The sequence below is a fragment of the Acartia tonsa genome, chromosome 11 (genome assembly GCF_053477335.1).
Source record: "Acartia tonsa isolate MP-2025a chromosome 11, ASM5347733v1, whole genome shotgun sequence".
Classification (NCBI taxonomy): Eukaryota; Metazoa; Arthropoda; class Copepoda; order Calanoida; family Acartiidae; genus Acartia; species Acartia tonsa.
The window spans coordinates 16,689,167-16,712,388 of NC_137270.1; the positions used below are offsets into that span (position 1 = coordinate 16,689,167).

The following is a 23,222-nucleotide window of genomic DNA, read 5'->3' on the forward strand; positions in this document are numbered from 1 at the left end:
TGAATCTAAAGCTCACAGTAACGGTCATTATTCTTATGTCTATTTCTAAAAGCGAAGCGTTTTTAATAATTAGTGTCTGTGCATCAGTCCATCTGGCATTACACAACAATTGGCTCTTTTTGTTAATTTAGGCATGTTAGAATGGTCCTATTGATTTCAAACTTTGCATGGTGATTCTTGTATAATTGGGCACAATTAAGAAAGCATAGCAACTCTATAATTGTTACCAGAATGTTGGTATATACATTTAAACATGTTGATATATAACTATTTTTAACAGCAAATTTTTATATGATAGAATTATTTGATTGATCTGATTTTTGAAATACTGATTCCTAGGACAACAAAGTACAAAATTATAAATGAATCATCTTTATAATCAAGTCCTACAAATTTAAGTTTGTCCTTAAACATTAACTTACAATTTCTCAACAAATTTACTTCAAATTTTGTTTTCAACTTTGTAAATTTTATATTCTGATTATTCAGTTATGACACTCTACAAGTGTAAATGTGCATTTGTCCCCTGATTCAGAGTTTCGCTTTTTTGGATATTTGGCATCCTTGTTTATATTTACCTCCCTATAGTACCCTGTGACAAGAAGATAAATGAGTGAAATTTTGATATATTTTTCTCAATTTCTCTCTTTAAAGATATTAACTGAATAAATTAGCATACTTTTCAATTTGCATTTCCTTGTATTTATAAATTTTATGAAACATGCATTTTGCATATGGTTTCATTGAAAACTTGTAAGTTTTCTAAAATCAAGCATTAAATATTATTTAATATTTTAATTCTAAATTTAGAAGCTTATGAAATGAGCAGTGTAACATATTTGAGATGGTGTTGTATTGCAATATATTATCACAAGTCCTCTCATTCAATGCAACTCATTCACACAATTTCAAATAGGAATTAGGACTAGAATAATAATTATGTAAAGAGGAACTATCCAGCAACAGATCTATAGTATAGATGTATATTGTATATACAGAAAACTACCACCCCCTTTTCCAATGACCTTTTTTGTCTGCTAACATTTTTTCTTCTTCTGCTGCTTGGATGTGTTAATATCCTTGATACTATTGGTTGATTTTCAAAGACCCAATTAAGAGTCAGCACATTGTGATAGGGAAATACAGTTATTTAACACCTTCCCCCTCTAGTGTTTTACTCTAATGATATAGCAATATATATAGAAAGTCTAAATGAACAATGTCTAATTGAACCAGTTGTAATGTTATTGTTAGAAATTGTAAACATTGGCAACTCAATTCCTCTATAAACAGTACAATTTCTTAGGATAGAGATTTGCTTGAAAAATCAAATGTGAATAAGTATAAACACAAATCTTTGTTTGCTTTAAATTTTTAAGTTTAATGTATTGTTTTTCTGAATAAACATCTATTATAAATAAACTAGAAATATGTATTATTACACTCCAAGGTTTACTTGTCTGTATAGAGTAAATAAATGAACAAAGACAATTTTGTCTGAGCCAATTTAAAAATATTAAAAAAACTTAATGATGAATTAATGTTAATAAAACCTAATTTTGCCTTTATTTATTATAATTTTTTTACTCTATTTATCCTTTCTATGCTTGTAAATGAAATAAACGTCAAAAAGTTCTGATTAAACTTAAAGTAAATATTCATATCATAAGATTTAAAACCAACATCTTTTTGTATAGTAACTATAAATATTATCTAATGCAGAAAAGGATAATTTTTATAGCAGTAAAATGCAATAATAGAATAGAACATAAATGCGTAAATTATTGTTATGCATTTCCTCACATTTTGCTGGAATTATCTGGAAATTTCTATACCTAATATTAACCTTTTCAATAAATTGGTTAGATACTTAAGTTTAAGATAATCAAATTAATTGAAACATTAAATAAGCAAACTCTTTGAAACTTTTTTCTTTTTTTTAGTTAGAATATTTACCAGTAAATAATAAATAGGAAATCTTAGTAAAGATCTCTGAATAGACGTAAGAACCACAAATATATTTATTAATTCCTAATATCTGGTATAATGAATTTTATTACATCAAACAAAAAACTTTAAAAAGTAGTTTTTGTCACATTTATTTTCTATTAATTACCAAATTTTTAGAAAGTTAAATTATGCAACAAAAATAGCAAGTGCTTAATTTCCTTGTTGATTCAATTTATGACGGGAATAAACATGATCCTATTTTAATGATCTACAAGTTAACAACAAATATTAATATTATTATTGTTATTATTAACACTTTGTATCGGACGGATTCGACCCACAGTGCGCTCTTTTTTGCTGAGATGTGGTGGTGGTGGTAGGGGGGGGGGGGGGTTGAAATGAGTGGCGATAGAGGGTAAAAAGAGAGAGAGAGAGTGGTGTCTCTTTTCTCTTACTCAATCTCTCTTTCTTTCTCTCTCTCTCTCTCTCTCTCTCTCTCTCTCTCTCTCTCTCTCTTATGCTATCGCGCCCATTCAACGAAGAAGTTTGAGAGAGAAATAGCCGGTGTCCAAAAAAGAGAGCAATAGGAAGGGAAGGGGGATGACATACAAGAGGCCTTTTAGTAACGTGGTGAAAGATGATTAGAGGGAGATAGGGGGGGGGGGGGGTAGAGAAACAGCCTGGTTTTAAATGCAGTTCAAAAGTTTCCGTCTGCCTTGGTGGTCCTTGGCAAAAATCCGCCAATGAATTTTGAAAAAAATATTTGTTTGATCATTTCAAATATAAAGTGAGTATTTCAAACATATCTATAATTTTAGTGAAAAATAAACAAGTTAAATAAAAGTGTTGAAAATAAGTGATTTTATCTATAAATGTTGAAATTTGAATGAAAGAAAAACGGTTAGTATTTTAGTTCATTGATATATTTTCAAAAGCAAATTTTTCTTTGTTGTTTGTTATATAGGTAGGTGAACCCTTTTCCGCCATTTGGTTATTTCAAATAGAGGGTTATTTTGTAAAAATGAAAGTACAACATATTTTAAAAGAGCAAGAATATTGTAACGATGAATTATATTCATTTAATCTAGGATTGTTTGTTACAAAGTTTTCCACCAATGCAATGATTTTATTATTTAATTTTGTTTGTTTGAATATTTAGTGAGCATTGCTCAAGAAAGAATAATAAAATTTCATATACTAATTTAGGTAATAGAAATAAATTAAATTAGGTTGAGTAGAATTAAACTCATTAAAGTTTTTTTTTTGCTTTTTATAATTTTTTCCTTCTAATTTTGGGGTGTAAATAAAAATAATATTGTGTAAGCTAACTAGAAGCTAAACTTTTTTGCATTACTATTCAGGGAGGAAAAGGATAGAAGTTCTTGATTCATTCTACATATCTTTCTTCCCCCAATTAAGTTCATGTTGCCAAGGATAGCATATAATACAAAAGATTAATTTATTTTCCATTGTTATATCCTTCTTTTCCCTGATTTTTTGTTTTAATAACAATAACATGTAGTTGCTTCGCAAATAAATAACCAAACTATGGTCTAATTTCTAAATATGCCACAAAATGTTTTGCAGGCATTAGATACACTGACTGTATATATATAACCTACTATACCTGGAGGGAGGCCCTATATTTATATCAGAGATTTTAAGGGATAAGACAATTGACAATAAATTGACGCACATCCCATGCTCCAATGAAGATAAACAAATTTACACTGTAGATATAAATTTTGAACGTCCAATCAAAAGCCTTCAATGATTTGACCCCTGCGAATTAGAAAATGTATATATTAAACTTATTGGAATAGACTAATTACAGTCCAATGTCCTCTCCCTATCTATTGTTTACATCTCATTTTGATATTAATATATTACACTTATCTACCATATAACTCTATTCTAATAATGACACTATAATCACAGTCAATTGTTGATATAAAGACAGCAAAAAAATTTGTCACATTTATTTTTATTCTAGATATATTTATATTATAACTATTCCTGTTATTTCCCCGATTTTTAGATGCTATGGACGTATTCATACTTGTTATTCGCTGAAGGCAAGAAATTTGCAAAAAAGCACAACTGTTAGAGTTATATTCTTAATAAGCTTAGTACAATATGAAATACTAGCGGCTGTGCCCCTAGGATCTTGCGGCTTTGTATTCAAATAATAACCTAGAGTTGTCTCTTAATCCAAAATAGCTTAAAACCATCCATAAGATGGAGGACTCAATTGGTTCAGTATTTTGCTAATTTTCTCATTTGTTAACTTAAAAACTTTAGGTACTTTAATCAATTTTGTACAAACTTTTAGCGTTCAAACTTATCCGCCATTAGTCTATTGTCTTATTCCTTTAGATCCCTGACTTAAAAGGGAAAGAGTAAATAAAAGTTTTGAGAAGAAAAAGTTGATTAGGCTAAAGTTTCCTCATAAAGAAAATGTCAGTGATTACTTCATAAATATTACTAGCGGCTTCGCCCCTAGCATCTAGGGGCTTTGCCCCAAGAGTTATAATTACATCTTTTATTACCTGGAGATGCCCCCACTCAACCACTATTTAAATAATTTAAAAGAAAATTGGTGGGGGGATTTTTTGTTTTTGGGGTGGTTGGGGGTGTCCCACTCCCAAGAAAATAGCCTAAAACCACCACAGAACCAGTAGGTATATTCCCTGAAGAGTAGAATCCGATCGGTTCTGTGGTTACCGAGATCTTAAGGGACAGACGGACAGACATCATTCTACTTTTTATTATAGATTACAGGTTAAAAGGAAGTGTGGTGGGGGGAGGGGGGGGGGGGGGTGAAACCACTAGTTCTAAATTTATGTAGTTTTTCAACTTGATTAAGTTAAAACTAACTTGTGTTTTATTTAATTTTAGAATTAAAATAACAATTAAATAAGAATTATTCCCTTTTATTTTTAGTTCTAGCAGGTGTTTGGAAATTTCATGGCTAGTTAAAGGCTAAGCTTTTCAATAATTAGGGTTTGATAGTAATTTGCCTCAGAATGTACTTCTAAAGTTAGAAATATTATGACGACATCGAATGGTTTATATTGACTATAGCAGCGTTGTGGAGCCGGAGCCGGGAGCCGTGGAGCCGCCATATTTAGCTGGAGCCGTTATTTTCATGAAAAAACCGGCTCCGGCTCCGGATTAGCTAAAAAAGAGATTTTTTATTAATTATGATTTTGTAACTCTGTTGCGTCGTGTGCAAATGCACCTTTTAAGGTTTTCAAGTCCATTTTTATCAAAAATTGAACTTTTAAAACCTTCAAAAGTAAAAAATGGACTTGGCAAAAAAATATGATGAGTTTTAAAGTAAAATATAGGTAACCTGTTTTTAGCTTTGCTATTATGGAAAATGGGTAAACATTTTACTCATTTCAAGAACTATTGGCTATATGGCACAAGTATCGTTGAATGGCATAATAAATATTTAAAAATAAGAATTTAGATTATTTTAAATCCTGTTTTTGAGCTTGCTATTATGGACACTGTCCTCCTTGTTTAGGAAGGCTATAAATTTTACTCAAATAAGAACTAAGGGCTTCATAGCACCTGCGTTCAAATGTATGTATGTAACTTGTAACTAAGGTGCAAAGGAATAGTTATTTTTCGCATCGTATTATAAACAGCTTTCCGCGGATATAGAATAAACAATTATAAGATAAAAACCAGTTTTTTTAGCCCCGAGGTGCCGAAGGCACAATTTTATAATTTGATCAGTTTTTTTGTCTCCTCATATCATAATCACTATTTTCACCTATTTATTAGATCTTTAGTTACAAAAAATGTACAAACTATAATCCAATTTATTAGCATTTTTTATTGTTTTTATTGTTATTCAGGATAAATTGCCTTTTATTTCATTTCTAATTATAAAACTCGTTAATGTGATAATAGAAATCCAAATTTGTTTTAATTAACGATCAAAGTGTTAACAATTATTTTTAAGGTTTGACCACAAAGTAACAAAAAAAAAGACAGACGGACCTACAGAATACCCTAATTAGAGAATAACTTTTTAGATAATAAGTTTTTATTTAGTGCAGCTACTATATGAATAATTGGGTGTAGATGTATGAGTATTACTTTCTTGTTTGTTGATCGATTTTAAATTTAGAAGAAAAAAACATATCTTGCTTTATAGTAAAATGATAAAATCAATCGATGACATAATATATTATTAATAATACCTGCCAATATTAAATTTGTGGAAATCAATGCCAACATTCCATAAAAATTTTTTTTTTTGCTATCATATAAAATATAAAATTGTGTGGACGCTGGTATTTTTCTCCTCTGATGTGTCTGCTAGTATAATAGGTACAGAAATTCAACAATATATTTAGATCTGTTGGAATTATGTAAAAAAATTTGATATTTTTCCCCATTGATATAACTAATTGTTTTGCCCCTAGCATCTAGGGACTCTTATTTAAATTGGGAAGGAGGTGGTTGTGGTAAATACCCTGAAACCAGTCCAGGACTCTTATTTAAAAATAAAATAGCCTTAAACCATCCTTATACGGAGAAGTCAATCGGTCGAATTGTTAACAAGATCTTTATTTAATACATACAAAAAAGTTTGACAGTCATAAAACGATCAGACAAAACAGATGCCTTAGTTAAGGAGTTGCTGTGCTAATAAAATCGATATATTATTACTGGGATGTTGCACGAGATTTTCATCCACTCTGAGAAAGGGTTGCACTCAGCTGGCTAAAATATCGATACCCCAAATCTACACTCTTTACCATCTCCCCTCCTACTGAATAAATGAACTGACCAATAATGGAGGTCCATATCAGCAACCTAAATCAACGACAAATTTACTCCTGTCAAAATATTTAAGTATATCCTATATCCATTGCTAATAAGATCTGGTGTACATATGTCCCTGTCCCATATGTCTGCCAAGTTCAAGAAACTTAGCCCCAACGAGTTTACAAGAATTTCTTGCACAAACTTGGCGGATCATTCTTATCCATTTAACTCTTAATATCTCTGAAACGGCTGTATGATATAAAAAACGTGAAATGATATTTATTTATCGAATCGTATTATAAACAGCTTTCCTCGTATATAAAAATATATTCGTAGAAAACTGGATATAATAGGAAGCTAGACATGATTTTTTAGTATGGCTGAGAACCGGTTCTAATCCACCGAATATTAATTGGAAGCGATACGGAAAATAATGTTTTCAAATTATTATCGAATTGTGGTATTTCTACTGCAAATGCTATCAAATAGAAGTGGTATTAGCTGACATATTATTAACATCAAGCAAATATCATTTTTCAAAACAGACTAAAATTTGACAGACAAATAGATAGACATCCTATTACTGTTGGGAAAATAAAACCTTAATTTTTCTTCTCTTTAAGTCCCTGGTATATTTTTTTTAATTTGCAGAGCCACACACAAAGTTTGGTGACGTGTTCTTACGTTTAAGCTTAGATATAAGGTTCCAGGACAAACGCAGGAGTCCCAAACGTCGGAGTGGACAAACGCAGGAGTGTTAGAATATTACTTTATGTAAGTATTTCTATACAGGTTAGGTTAGGTTAAGATATAAATATATACATATATGCCCCCCGCAGGGGTTAGGCATTTAAAAACCTAAAATATGGTTTAAAATAGGTTAGGTTAGGTTAAGTGTCCACTCCTGCGTTTGGGACTCTTGCGTTTGTCGTAGGACCAGATATAAGATAAGCACATTTTCATTATCAATTCTTCCAACAAATCTAATTTGTGTAAATAAATGTAAGGGTGTATAAAGGGGTGTAGATTTATTTAATCATCACTGTCCCTTCCCTCCTTGTCTGACTTTGGTGCTTCTAATCAGGGAGGGGACAATACATAGAATAATAACATAACCATTATTTTAGTCTAGAAAGGGGATAATTTGGTTAATCATAAGTGGGAAATATATCCCCTATTAAGTGTAAATAAATATACTTGATTATTAGCACATGTGGTAGATTTTATATATTTTAGATAAAATTAGATCTTACATTGAGTCATTACTCAAAATTTGACATAACTCATCGAAAGTTTATTTTAATTCTAAGTCGTATAACTGACATGACCAATTTTACAGTAGCTGCGCTAAGAAAATAAGCTTTAGCTATTTTCTAAACATTTTTCTAATGTTAATGTGAATAAACGTCTTGCAGAAAGTTGATTTTAATTGCATAATAATTCCTGGATATTTAGAGGCCCTGGGGGGTGAAGATTGGTCTTCTTAACAACAAATTGTTGAATATCATATAATTAATATTAAATATTGGTATCTAGGGGCAATTAAGTGATGGGGGGGGGAGGGGAGTTAATCCACCACATCCAATTTTAGTTTTAGAAAGGTAAAGTAAAAACTGTTTCTTGACAAGTTATTTTTAAGGGGGTGAAGTTATCCTTCAGATAAATTATAATAAACCTATCCTTGGCTTATAGATGCTTCACTATAAAGGAGATCATTTTCTGTTCAAGGCAGCGAGATACTAAGCTACATATAGACACCTGTTATTTTCAAAGCTATTCTAATAAGGAATAACGAAAATCAGTAGTAGAATATCTGGCAATTGTTAATTATATGACATAGTTTTCTAAATAATAGAATTAATATACTAGATGCACGGCCAATCAGATACAATTTTCTGTCTAACTCAGAAAGGATTTTTTAGCAGGCGAAGACTTTTGATTGATTTTAGTTATACATTATTCAATTTAATCAAACTTAAAACTGTTAACTGAGTTTTGATATAAATGATATAAACATTCGTTTTTTATTAACAAAGAATGTACAATTTCTGTCCAACAATGTGGTCTGATTGTTCCTACAGTGTGTTACTATTGTCGTAGGATCGTACATCCATCTTTCTTTATATTTATTTTCGAAATAAAATTCCCTTTCCCTAAGATGACTTAATGTGAAAAGACTAAAGTACTAAAGTATTAGCTATTAAATATTTTAATGGACACGTTTTGTTATGATGTCTTTTCCATGCTTTAAAAAGTCGGTTTCGATTATGGAATTGAATTTTGAAACCACCCAAATAATGTACATAGCTTCCCACCATTTCAATTTTTGATTTGCAATTCATGAAATATTAACTAGGTATTTTTAACAAATACTGTAAATCTTTATATAAAAGTAATAGGATCTGTGTGCAGTGTGTCGGAGCCGTTTGATTTTGGTGCGGCTCCGTCTCCAACCTAATATCAAGAAAAACTCGACATATATTTTTCCCCCATAAAAAAATATTTTTTATTTTTGACTTTTAAAGGGTTTAAAAGTTAAATTTTTACTAAAACTGGACTGCACATGACAAAACAGAGTTACCAAATTATAATTTATAAAAATCTCTTTATTTATCTAGTCCGGAGCCGGAGCCGTTTTTTAACGAAAATTACGGCTCCGGCTCCAGCAAAATATGGCGGCTCCACGGCTCCCGGCTCCGGCTCCGAAACATTGTCTGTGTGTGTCTGTCTGTATCGAAGGATATCGCTAACCAATGAACCGATACAGTCTTCCTTTACAATGTAGCTTCTCATAGGTCTTGGTTAGATATATGACTATTTTGGGGGAGGGTACCACCAATTTACCTAAAGAAATTGCCTCTAAAAGTTAATCCCCTTAATTTTTTACTGTTTTGTCTTTTAGGGTAAAAAATGGGGGTAGAATTCAAACCCCTACCACCTCATGTACATCAAGTAGAAGCAAGTCAATTACAGAATAATACGAAAAAAATATTTAATTACACTTGTTTCTAAAATATTGGGTACCAGTGTAATTCACTGTCTAAAGTACTCTCCGTCTCTGACATACAACCAACTAATTAAAAAGATATATAGAGGTGCTATGCTTATCAAATAAAAGTCATATTACCTTTTTGCTCAATTAACCTCTATATTACAATTCAACCTCTAGGTTTTACGTTTATACATTTTAGAAAATTTCTAAATATTGTATTAGCCCAAATTAAAATAAAAGTAAAAATCTAATTAATTTTATGGCTTCGAAACTGTTTCATATCCACAGGAATAGAACCAGTTTTCATCCATACTGAAAAATCATGTATAGCATCGTATTACAGACAAATTTCCAAATTAATACCTGTTTTGTAAGCCCAAGTTTTTAGGCCCCTAAAGGCTAAAAAACTGTTTTGAATCTAATTTTGTATTTTAATATCCGCGGAAAGCTGTCTATAATACGATGCCATTAATAACTATTAGGCTGATAAAATTAATTTAACTACATAGGTATATTATTTAAAATTGTTTCTTTTAAAATGTTATTAATAAAAATGAATAATTAGAAGTTAATTAAGTTTAGCATAAAGCAATCTAAACTAATCTTTTGAAAGTTTTTCATTTTTGCTATAAAACATTTTTTGTTGCTTAATGAAATACCAATTATATTATTGCATCTTTGCCGGGAACGGCTTAAGTTTTCTTAAAAAGATGTTATTGCAAATGAAAAATATAATCTTAATAAAAGGATAAAATCATATTCAACTCCAATAATAATCAACAAAATTACCCCTTCTATTAGAATCATTGGTGGCAGAGTTTAAATTGATTTGATAATAAACCTCCAAAGTTTTTTTAACCAACGAATTAGAAAACTTTTATATAATACGTTGTGGACCAGTATAATTTACAGTCTAATGTCCCCTCCCTCCCTAAAAACAAATTAGTTTTGATAATGTTTTTCACTATTTAATTATGTGTATGTGTTTGATGGATAAGCTATTGCAATTGTATTATCCTAATGATTTATGCTACCATGGCATTGCTCAATGTTTACGAGCGTAGCAACTCTATAATATGCTTTGTCTGTATGTCTGTTGGCAACTATTTTAGTAGATTTTAAAAAAAAATTTAAAGATTTCCAGGTGCTTTAACATAAAGTGTCTGTTGAGCGCAGATGCTCCCTTCTTATTTTTAAAGGGGTAGTTTTTTCCCCTATACCTTACACTGCGGGGCATATAAGTTAAAGAGATACATTTACATTTGATACAGATAGGCGCGCTTTTTAAAAATTATTTTGTTCTTGCAGCTTAATTATAATTAATTATTTTAATTGTTTTCAACCTCTGAACTTGGTGTCATACTTTTATTCAATAAATTACTTTTAATTAATTAAGGTAGTTAAAAGTAAGTCTAGGATACTTTTTTTCGATTTATTGTTTTGTACCATTTTTAAAAGCAAGGCTTTTCTACATTTAGAATATGTCCGTCTGTACGTTCTTCCTTTCGTAGCGGATGGCTTTAATCATTAGTTTAAGCATGCTAAAATTGTCTTTTTCAATTCAAACTTTTCATGATGAATTTTGTAACATATAATCAAGTTCAATTTAGGAAGCGTAATAACTCTATAATTCTCAAATTCCTAGCAAGATTCAGTACAATGTTATAAGTGAAGCTACTTTTTAATCAGATATACAAACGGTAATATCAAGTGATGAGGTATTTATATACTTTTTTGGTTCAGATTGTAAAGTAATATTTTGTTTCAGTATTAAAAAAAAGTCTGATCTTCTGATTTTTAAGTTTCGATCTATGGGTGCTATCATCCTAGTTAAAATGTAATTCTTTTGAACAATCTTCATTTTAAATATATAAACATGAAATTCCTTTTTGTTGTTAAACGATGGAATTGTTGTCACTTTATACTTTACTAGCGGCTACGCCCCTAGACGCCTCTAGTGGCACTTTAAATGTGTTTTTTTTTATATTTAAAATATGTCGTTGAACTCTCTTTCTAAAATCGAGAACGTACATTTTTTTTCGATTTTTTGTGATTTCTCTTGGGAGGGTGGTGGTACCCTCCCCCAAAATAGTTTAAAACCTCCCCGGGACATATGAGAATCTACCCTGTTAAGGAGAACCCGACCGGTTCAGCGGTTATCGAGATCCATCGGTACAGACACACAGACAAACATCCTGTTACTTTAGTATAAGGATTTTCATTTCTTTAATGGTCTGCTTTTCTGTTTTGGATGTTGTAATCCTTGTTTAAAATTTAAATTTCTCCCTTGTAGAAAAATGCATTGTTGAACCATAAAAAAATATTTATATTTATGGAATTCTTTAATTATGTGAAGTGCATAAAAATTGTGTAAAATTGCGAACCGCCAAAAAACCTGTAGTTAACTGCCATTTTTATGCAGTTGCGATTCTACTCTATACTTGCATCAATGCATATATTTATTGGCGGGAGGGAGGGGACATTGAATTGTTAATTAATACTGCCACCCAAAGTTTTAAATCACGCTCTCCTATGTGTTGGATGAAAACGTTGCGTTTTTTATTAAGCCTTGATTTGTTAGCAGAAACTAACAGTGTTTTAACTTTTCATTAACTAATTTTAATGTACAATAATTTTGTCTGTCATTATTGGAGATGTACAAAATTTATCGTATATTGTCTTATCTCTTAATTATATTCTTTAGAAATAAACACTTACATATTCAGCTTCTTATAAAATTAGTAAAATTGTTTTATATTCTTTGCTTCAAGTTATCCTTGTTGAAGTTATTTTCCAAAGGAGAGGTTATAAAAACATTAAAATCCATGAATACAAATTTTATCAAATGTTTACTTCATTGAAGGTTGGAAAACATATAATTATACTGTTCTATGTCATACTAAAGACTACAAAATAGTACCTACTGCTTCTATATCAAATACTAGCAGCTACGCCCCTTAGAAGCCTCTAGGGGCATTTAAAGTTGGAGGGGGAAAAGTCATCATCATCCCATTTTAAATTTGATTTTCAAAAGAGTAAAAAAATAATTTTTTTTGCGGGGGGAGGGGGGTGAAGACACCCTCCCCAAAAATAGTTTAAAACCTTCCCAGGACCTATAAGAAGCTTCACTGTAAAGGAGAACAATATTGGTTCAGCGGTTAGCAAGATCCTTCGGGACAGACAAAAAAACGCTTACTACTTTATAATTTAGGATTTAAGAATTATTCACCGTGGCACAACTTAAATAAAGATAATCGAGTTAGGACAGGAAGGGAGGGGACATTGGTCTGTAAATAATTCTGGTACCCAAACCTTTAAATACTTCATACACATTCTCTTATTTATTGTCTAAAAAGTTTAAACATCTACTTTTAAAGATCTTGATTTGTTGTCTCATACTAACAATTTCTAAACTATTCAATCAATACGTATAATATCAACATAAATAAATTTTTCTTAATTATCATTGCGATGTATAAGTCAATTGCCCAATCGCTTAACAACTCTGGGACTTTATGATAAATTTTGTGCCATAAAATGGTTGCTTGCATCCAGACAAGTCTAAAGAGTTTTGTACAATATGTCTTTTTTTTAACAATGGAGACAGTGTCCAAAATTAAATAAATTCTCTAGCTATTGGCATAACCTAGCTTAGCAAAACTGTATAATAACGAAATATAAAGAAAATATGTCGACTATTTGACTTTAATAAAACGTAATCATGACTAATATCAAAATGCTGTTTTTAAAATAAATTTCTATATACTATTTCTATACGGCTTGAATGAAAAGTGGTTGTGGCTGACTTTATATCGATGCCTTCATGATTACATATACTTACTGCTGACATAATGAAAACACAAGTATTTGACTGGGATACCTAATAACCTATTCCCAACTTTAAGGGTATTTCTCCATGTTATTTACGACAAGTTTAAGCAATAAAAATTGTTCATTATTGAACAATAAATATAGAAATCCTAGATGAGCAGTCTCTTAATTGGACCAATAGTAACACAGTGTGAGATTATGGGGTAATTTTGGCATGTTCGAATTATCCTATCGATTTAAAACTTTGCATGGTGATTCCTTTAGTAGTTAGGTATGATTTAGAAAGCGTAGCAACTTTATAATCATTAACAGAATGTCTGTACGTCCATTTTAAACATGTTGATTTTTTACTTTTTTAACAACAATTTTTTTTTGATCTAATAATCCGATTGTTTTGATTTTTGGTATACTGATTCCTGTGACAACAAAGTACAATATTATAAGCAAAGCAACTTTATATTCAAGTCCTATAAATGTAAGTATGTTTATAATCATTATCCTGTATCAAGAAGTTTTTCAACAAACTTACTCACAATTTTGCGTTGACTCTTATATATTTTTATTCTGATTATTCAGTTCTGACACTATACAAGTATTAATGTTTGTTTGTCCTTCCGTTTCAGAGCTTCGCTTTTATGGATGTTGTCATCCTTGTTTTCATTTCATTCATATGATAAGTCAGCTATAAATAGTTGAATTTCTTAGGATAAAGATTAGTGTAAAACACTAGAGGGGGAAGGGGTTAGATATGTCTCCTTCCCAAGTACCCTGTGCCGACTTTCAATTGGGTATTGAAAATCAACAAATAGCGTCAATATTGACACAGCCAAGTCGCTAAAAAAGAGAGAAAGCAATTCGCTAGCAAACAAAAAATTCGTCTGCAATAAATTCCTTTTTAAGTTTAATGTAATATTTTGTCTGATTGACTGTATAGGTTATTAATTTTATTTATTCAAGCATTCAAGTATTGAAATTTATACAAAATAAAAACCCTCCAAAATTTTATATAGCTTTAACTCTTAAAAGAATAATCTAATTAATTCAAGACTTTTCTACAATTGATGCCTTTCGTTAGATATTACCGAAAGTATGATCACAACAACGTTTTCAAGGGTTCATTTATCATAGCTATTAGCGCAACTAATATATAGTAGTAACCTGTTGGTCTGAATATAATCTGCTATGGATCTTCCCCTTTGATTTTTCTTACATATTTGTTTCTTAAATTATTAGTATTTTCTTTTCTTCGCTACTTGTGGACACAAGTATCCTTGGTTATGAAAATTTTCCTTTTTTTTACAGTGCAGTTTTCGCAAGTAATAAATTGTGTAACCACTCCTACGATAATGCCAGAATATTTCTTTTTATTTTATAATTTTCATGATAGCAATATATCATAATATTATTATCAACAACAATCATGAAATTTTATTCTTTTGAAAATTTGGACTTATTAAATAAAAATAACATGTTTAATTAAACTATGTTAATCACTCTATGTTATTTTTAAAAAAGGATGATTTAATTTCAATTTAGTATTGCAGCCGGACAAAGTGAGTTAAAGAGTAGGTGCTCAAAGGTCAATATAATCTTTCTAACTAAATTCTCTTTCCGAGAAATTCCAAAATAGATAGATGAATTTTTGTATTTTTGAAATGATGAAAAAATGGGACCAGAGGTGAATTTAAAAAAAAAATTGCCTCATTAAAATCAGTTTGTCCCACTAAAATCAGTGAGGCAAACTAAAAATTTAGAGGGGATAATTTTGCCTCACTAAAATTCCAGTGGAGCAAACTGATTTTAATGAGGCAAAAGTTTTTTTTAAAGAATTCACCTCAGTATGCCATGCAAGAAGTTGATTAAGAGAAAAGATAAAATAGACTATTTAATCCTTTAATATTAAGTAGTAAAGTTTTTTTTGTCTGTAACTTAAGATTCCGATAACTTATAACCCACTTAAGTTCTTCATTTCAGGGAAGCTTCACAGTTCACACAGGACGTTTTTAGGCTATTTTTATTTTGAGATTTTAGTTTAAAGGTGGCAATTTTTAACACTCCTTAACTCTTCCAGTACACAGCCCCTACATGCTAGGTATGCATCTGCTAGTAGATAGATAAACAAGAAAGATAAACTAGATGGATTAACAGATGGATACATAACATTCTAACAGATTGTTAGATAGATAGACACTTGAAAAAGATGAAAAAGGTTGACAATATTATGATAAGAAAAGTTTTAGCACGGCTATTTGCAGTGTTCGCACAAACATGAAAGGAAAGGAATTTTTTTAGGTTTAAAATTTTTTTTGATAAGTTTTATGCACTAAGATGTAAAAAATAAGGAATTTAAATAACAAATATTAATGATCATTTAAGTCATAAAGAATACGATTTAGTACTTTTTTTGGCATCTTTAAAATGAACCTGGACTTTAGATGGCTTTTGTGACAGCCATGATGTATTGATCCAAATTTTTTTTTCAATTTCAACTTTCCAAACCTCAAAGTTTTTGAAAGCTGTAGGCCGAAAAACAAAATTGTATATCAGCAACTAAAAAACGAACTGACTTATTTATCTTGTTTAATAGCGTAGCTACTCTTTACAATAATTAAAATATATTTGTTTTGAAGGTATGTCACTGTGTAGTTTGGTTATCTTTCTCTCTGGGTAGATAAAAACTTTTCACAGTTTTCTTTAATTCATACAAAACTGTGCAACTATGTTTAGAAAACAGCTAAAATCAGAGGGTATATAAATTTTTACAAACTTTTTAATTTGAAAGCTTTTTCTACATACATCGAAAAAAAGCTCTCCTTAAAACCTATATCAGACAAAAAGCATACTAAAAATTTACTGTTCTATATTAACACTAACAGTTTTGTGTTCTTTGATGCTTTGGGGAATTATATGATAATTATAATCAGAATAAGACATTATCAAAATAGGACAGCTATTAAATTTAGAGCTTGAGCTGAAAATTGTCAAAATTGAATTATCATGTCAGGCTAGGCATTAGGTAAAGATAGACACTATTAATATATTACTTACAATATAAAAAAATCTATATTTACTACCATGTAGTTTTTAAAAACATGATGACCTTTAATCCATTAATATTGGAACTAAATATTATATTAAGATATTTCTCGTAGGTTTTTTTTTATTTTTTTTAGTTTAAATTTAACATTCACAAACTGCTTTAGACGAAATGATATTTTTCTAGTTTTTTTTTATGGTTTTTTATGTATTAGTTTATTTTACTAAAATTAGTATTACTACCTTTACAATTATAATGAAATATAAAATCATGCTTTAATGATATAACAAGAATTTGGTTTAAAATTAAATTGAATTGAATTGCTATCGTTATGTAACTCCCAGGGAGGGAAAGAACAATGCCGTTTAAATAAATCTACAATATTATTTTTCCCAATAGTGAGCTACCATTCTACCAAGGTAGAATTTAGGAAAAAAATATTTTGGGAAGATTTAATAAAGTTGTGTGTTTGCCTATGCATATATTTATGGTAATTAATTTCTAAGGATACAGTGTAATGATTTTCAATGAAAAATTTACAAAAATCATTCTCTGTTGGTTATTTATTGGTTGTTTGTACTTTAAAATACCTCATTATTGCCGTTTTAAGCAACGTAATATAAATCAACTTAGTAGCATAGCTACTATTTAAACAGGGTTTGTCTTTACGTCCATCGGTCCGTGCTCTTTATTTCCGAAAAATGGATTTTTTTGATGATTGATTTTGATATTTTAAAAGCTAAATTCTTAAATTTAAGAAGTTATACCAATCAAACGTCATATTCAGTGATTTAATGACAACATTTGCCAAAGCTCGAAGTTTTAAATAATATTATTACTTCACTGAATATAGACAGTATTGTACTTGTTATTCTTTTTTTTTTTTTTTTTTATCTTTCTCTCAACTTATAATTTGTAGAGAGAAAAGGGACATTTGACTAAAAAAATACTAATTCCCGAATTTTAAAACACGTTCTCTTATTCACAGGCTTAAAATTTTTGGGGACTTTTATTATTTAGTAATTGGTTGAACCTTAAAATAAAAAAGATTCTAATCTGTATAAGGGTTAATTTTATTTATCATAATAAGGGGTATATGATATACATCCCTGTTATTTCATTTTTGTTTCCAATAAAAACTTTTTTCTTAGAATTGCATAATTAATGATAAAACCGAGAAAAAATATTTGAAAATGATTTCGTGTTAATAAATCATTTAAAATCACTTAGTGTAACTTTCTATCTCTTTCAAATTAATTTCATTGTAAAATATTCTAACTTTACTGTTTTAGAAATAAGTTTAACATTTAACAAGAACGGTTATTTTTAATACGAGCTTAGCAATATTATAGCACATCATTTAGAGAATTAAAGAAAAAAGAAAAAGGTTACTCGAAAGTTTAGGAGAAATTGAGGTGGGAGGAGAGGGAAGAAGTCCAACCCTTCCACATTTACAAAATTTCTTTTTAGAGAAAATGTAAAAGATTTTTTTTGGGGAGAAGGTAGTGTTTTTTAGGGTCATATTTTTTTGGGAAGGAGTTGTGCCCTCCCCTCCCCTGGACATAGGAGAAACTTCATTGTAAAGGAGGACCATATCGGTTCAGAGGTTAGCGAGATCCATTGGTGTAGACAGAGAAATCATGCTACTTTGGCACAAAATCGGCCAAAATTTTCACAGTAGTTTTTCTTCTATTTCTAGCCCCATTAACATTTACCTGACCTATAATATCCTATCAAAGGCTAATGTAAAAATACGACGAAACCTGCTACTTCGTTTTCTTTCCACGATATCCAATTGATATTATTATACATAGACAGAAAAAGAAATTAAATGATCTAGGTATTTAAAATAATTGAAGAATAGATTGAATGCTAGAAACCATTAAGAATTTTCACTCCGATCTCTTAACCTTTTTCTGTTGTATTAAAAGGACAATCTGCAATTTTAATAAAATGAAATACATATTGCATAAATAACTCCTTATATAGATCAAAGTTATTAGTGAAAAATTTTGGATACTGACGGTTTAACTTAAGACAGATTGGATTTATAAAACTTTGAGGACCTGTATAATCTATCCCATTCCCACCAGGTTTGTGAAAATTTAAAAAAATCCTTGCTTAATCAAAGATTAAATCTTTCATACATTTTAATTTATTTGACTAAAGTTGGAATATATTAGATTTCACACTCCCATAAAATTTGCCACAAGAAAATACCCGGGCCCCCCACACAAAAAAGAATTAAAACAATCTCTTCAATGTTCAATGCCGTTTGTTTTTAAACCTCAATAAATATAGTCTCCCCCCCCCCAAAAAAAAAAAATTAAGATGGGTTATTATGAAATATTTAAAAAGCGTAGTGTCCTTTAAAATTGACTTTTTACCTTGTTCTTGAGTGGTTTAATTTTGTACAAATTACCTCTGCGGTATTTTACATAAAAACTTAAGTTTGCCCAGGGATGCAGGGATGGGTCAATGTCAGGTAAATTAGTATTTTTCCCATTCTTTTAAGGTTTAATAAATTGCAGGAAAAGTTTGAAGAATAAAAGCATTCAATATATTTTTGCTGTCAACATATTATAATAGGAGTATAGTCATAATGTCATTATCATAATAGCGTTACATTTAACATTCTTTAAGTATATAATACTTAAATTTTCTTACATTTAAATTTAGTTTTTCTATATTCCTATAGATACCTATTTTCAATTAGTAATAATAGTTTTTATTAAAAGAAAACCAATTATCCTCTAAAAGCTATAATTAAATATTTCCCCCACCCAAAGCTTAAAAAATAATTTCTAATTTTAATGGTTAGAAGCTTTTTTGCTCTACCTTGATCATATATAACGAAAACAAGGATGACAACATCCATAAAAGCGAAGCACTGAAACGGTAGGACAAACGGACATTAACACTTGTATAGTGTTAGAACTTAATTATCATAATATAAATTTATAAGAGTCAAAGCAAAATTGTAAGTAAATTTGTTGAAAAACTGCTTGATACAGGAAAATTTTTATGGACATACTTACATTTTTAGGACTTGATTATAGAGTTGCTTCGCTTAATACATTATACTTTGTTGTCCCAGGAATCAATATACCAAAAATCAGATCAATCCGATGATTAGATCACATAAAAATTTGTTGTTAAAAAAGTAAAAAAATCAACATGTTTAAAATGGACGTACGGACATTTTGGTAATGATTATAGAGTTGCTACGCTTTCTAAATCGTACCTAATTACTAAAGGAATCACCATGCAAAATTTGAAATCGATAGGACAATTCTAACATGCCTAAATTAACGGAAAAAGCTATCCGTTACGGACGGACGGACGGACGGACCGACCCTAATTATAGAAAAGCTTCGCTTTTAATAACTATTTTTTTACTATTAAACAATTGTTACAATCATGGCTCAGGAGCAGAGCATCCGCCGGCTGTAATCTTCATGTAAATCAAACTTTTACAATTTTAAAGATGAGCTGGAAGTCTAAACCTGACATAAATATGGCAATCCCTCTTTCCAAAAAAATTTCAAAGCATTCAATCGGGGTTTTATTTGAGGCTTAGTCGCGGCTGATGCGCGGCTGCTGAGCCCTGGTTACAATAACGTAGTAGCTGTAAGCTGTGGATATTGTCATACTTGTATAAGTATTTTCCGTCTTTCTTTGTAAGCACATCACATATAAACATCAAAGCAATAGTGTTTGTAGAAATAATGAGAAAAATAATAATAATAATAGTTCATCTTATTTTTAGAGAAAATATAGTGCAGTATTAAAACCATTAGAATCAATTTTCCACTGTTTCATTAAATAACTCATTTAATTTTAAGCAGTAATATTTACAAAATTCGTCAAAAGACGTAAGAACGATATGAAAGTCTCCCTATTTATAGAGATGCCGCTCTAAAAAAACTTAAAATATTTTTTTTTGTTTTGTGTTGACACACCACTCAGAGTCAATGTTAAGTGTTAATTTAGTGGATATGTGGGTCTGCTGTTCGCAGGAATCTTAAGGGATAAGACAATGGACGATCGATAGATGTACACTACCCCGTCCCGGATTTGAAAAATTTTGTTGAAATTTTTGCCCCCAGCCAAAATATGGTTGATTTATGCATAAAAATGACCCATGCAAAATATTTTTTCTGTAGTGCAAAAATTGCGACGGTACAAGCACTGCAAAGTTTTTAAAATCTGCAAAAAAACCTGTTTTTATGGCTTTTTTGGGGCTTTTGTACCATCCCAATTTTAAAGATTTTTACAAAATTTCAATTCAAGTGTGTTGATTTATACCTGAAATTTACCAAAAAAAATGGGGGCAGTCTCAAATATAACATATGAAGGTGTAGCAAGTAATCTTCCAAATACAAAATTGTCAAATTGCATACATATATAATAGGATTGGGCCGGATACTTTTTTGGGCGGATATTGGATATCTGGCTGATTTATAATGCCAGATATCCGGCATCTGGCCAGATATCTAGCAAATATCCGGTAATTTGGCCGGATATCTGGTTATTCGGCCGGATATCCGGTAATTTGCCGGATACCAAATATCTTGCATTATAAATCATCCGGATATACGGTATTATATAAGTATGAAATTAGTTTGATACACAAAACTATCCCTTCTGTAGATTAAACTTAGCGGTTGAAACGTTTATACACTTAACTTAATAAACCAACCAATCAAATTCAATAAAATTCTCCAAAGTTGTTAACCTAATGAATAAGAAAAACAATTATGAAACTTTGGGGACAAGTGAAATAAACAGTCCAATTTCCTCTCCCTCTCTGAATTATACCAGAGTGTACCAAAAGTCTAATAATAACTAGGGAGGCAGAGCACAATGGGCTGTTAATTACACTAGTCCCCGAAGTTTTAAAAACTTTTTCATTTGTTTGCTCAACAACTTTTTAGATTGTTTGAAATTTTAATTGGTTTAATAAGACGTTCCAACCACCAATTGTAATCAACAGAAAGGGTAAGTTTGTGTATAATCATGGGGTATACACGTCCATTTATCAGCCATTGTCTTCTCTATCTAGATCCCTGTACCCAAAGTCAAATAATAACTGAAACACTTTTATTTTTATTACATAACAAGAAATAACATGTTACTCAAGGATGTTACTCAGGGATAAGACTATGGCTAATGAATTGATGTACATCCCCATTAATAATACACAAAATTAACCCTTTTGTAGATTAAAATTAGTGAAAGAAACGATTGAACACTCAAATTAATAAACCAATCCATCAAAATTTATTAAAAGTCCCCAAAGTTATTAAGTCAACGAATAAGAAAAGGTTGTTTTTGGGACTAGTGTATTAAACGGCCTATTTTGTCCCATCTATTTCTGATACTTATTAAAAGCAAACCTTTTCTATAATATGAGTCTGAACGAACTTCGTAAAGGTTAGCCCTTTTATTTAATCTAAGCAAGTTGAAATTTTTTGAATGAAAACTTTGGTTGATGATTCCTGTAACAATAAGGGTTTAGAAAATGTAGCAACTCTGCAATCAGTACTTCTGCTTTATAGCATTAGTTTTTGATATTTAGAAGACGTAAGTTTAATGCAAATTATTGCCAGTTTCCCAAGTGCCAAGTCGAGCACATACCCCCCCCCTCTTCCAACCTTTCTAGTTTGTTTCTTAATTATATAAGGTCAGGTTAGGATAGTTTATTTTGGGTACCAGGAACCCTTGCAAGTTAATATAAGGAGGAAGGGGATGTCAGTGATCAAAAGACACTTTGAGGGAAAGCACCGAACATCTTTTATAAGCTAAGACATCTTTTTCCATTAAGTCAATACAAAATTAACAGAGATAAACAATGAATAATGACACATAAAAAGATAATGTTAAAAATTATCTAATTTTCACAAGAAGAGCTTCTTCATGGTACTTTCTAGCGGTAACGCTCCTAAAGGACTCTTGGGCACCAGAGAGAAGGGTCGATCCTCTTATTTTATTTAAGTGGTAATAACTGAAACATTCCCTGGATCTATCAGAAACTTTACTGTAAAGAAGAAACAATTGCATCATATATAATAGGGTTGGGCCGATACTTTTTTGGCTGGATACCGGATATCCGGTTGATTTCTAATGACAGATAATCGTTATATGGCAAATTACCGGATATCTGGCCGAATAAAAGAACATCGGTCGAATAACCGGATATCTGGCCGAATGACCAGATATCCGGCCAAATAACCGGATATCCGGTCGAATAACTGGATATCCGGCCAAATAACATATATTTGCCGGATACCTGGCATTTTAAATCAGCCAGATATCCAGTATCCGTCCAAAAAAGTATCCGGCCCAATCCTATTATATATGTATGCAATTTGACAATTTTGTATTTGGAAGATTACTTGCTACACCTTAATATGTTATAATTGAGACTGCCCCCATTTTTTTTGGTAAATTTCAGGTATATATCAACACACTTGAATTGAAATTTTGTAAAAATCTTTAAAATTGGGATGGTACAAAAGCCCCAAAAAAGCCATAAAAACAGGGTTTTTTGCAGATTTTAAAAACTTTGCAGTGCTTGTACTGTCGCAATTTTTGCACTACAGAAAAAATATTTTGCATGGG

General features: G+C 30.4%; 2 protein-coding genes across 2 annotated transcripts in view; one reads left to right on the top strand and one right to left on the bottom strand.

Annotated features, from left to right (window-relative positions):
* LOC145331659 (putative cytochrome P450 49a1) overlaps positions 1–23,222 on the bottom strand; it is a 210,980-nt gene that overhangs the window by 17,147 nt on the left and 170,611 nt on the right. The window lies entirely within an intron of this gene.
* The window catches only part of LOC145331148 (uncharacterized), a 118,984-nt gene continuing 98,404 nt past the window's right edge, over positions 2,643–23,222 (top strand). The window contains exon 1 of the mRNA XM_080175774.1: positions 2,643–2,850. The gene's annotated coding sequence lies outside the window, so the exon portion shown is untranslated. The remainder of the gene's footprint in view (positions 2,851–23,222) is intronic.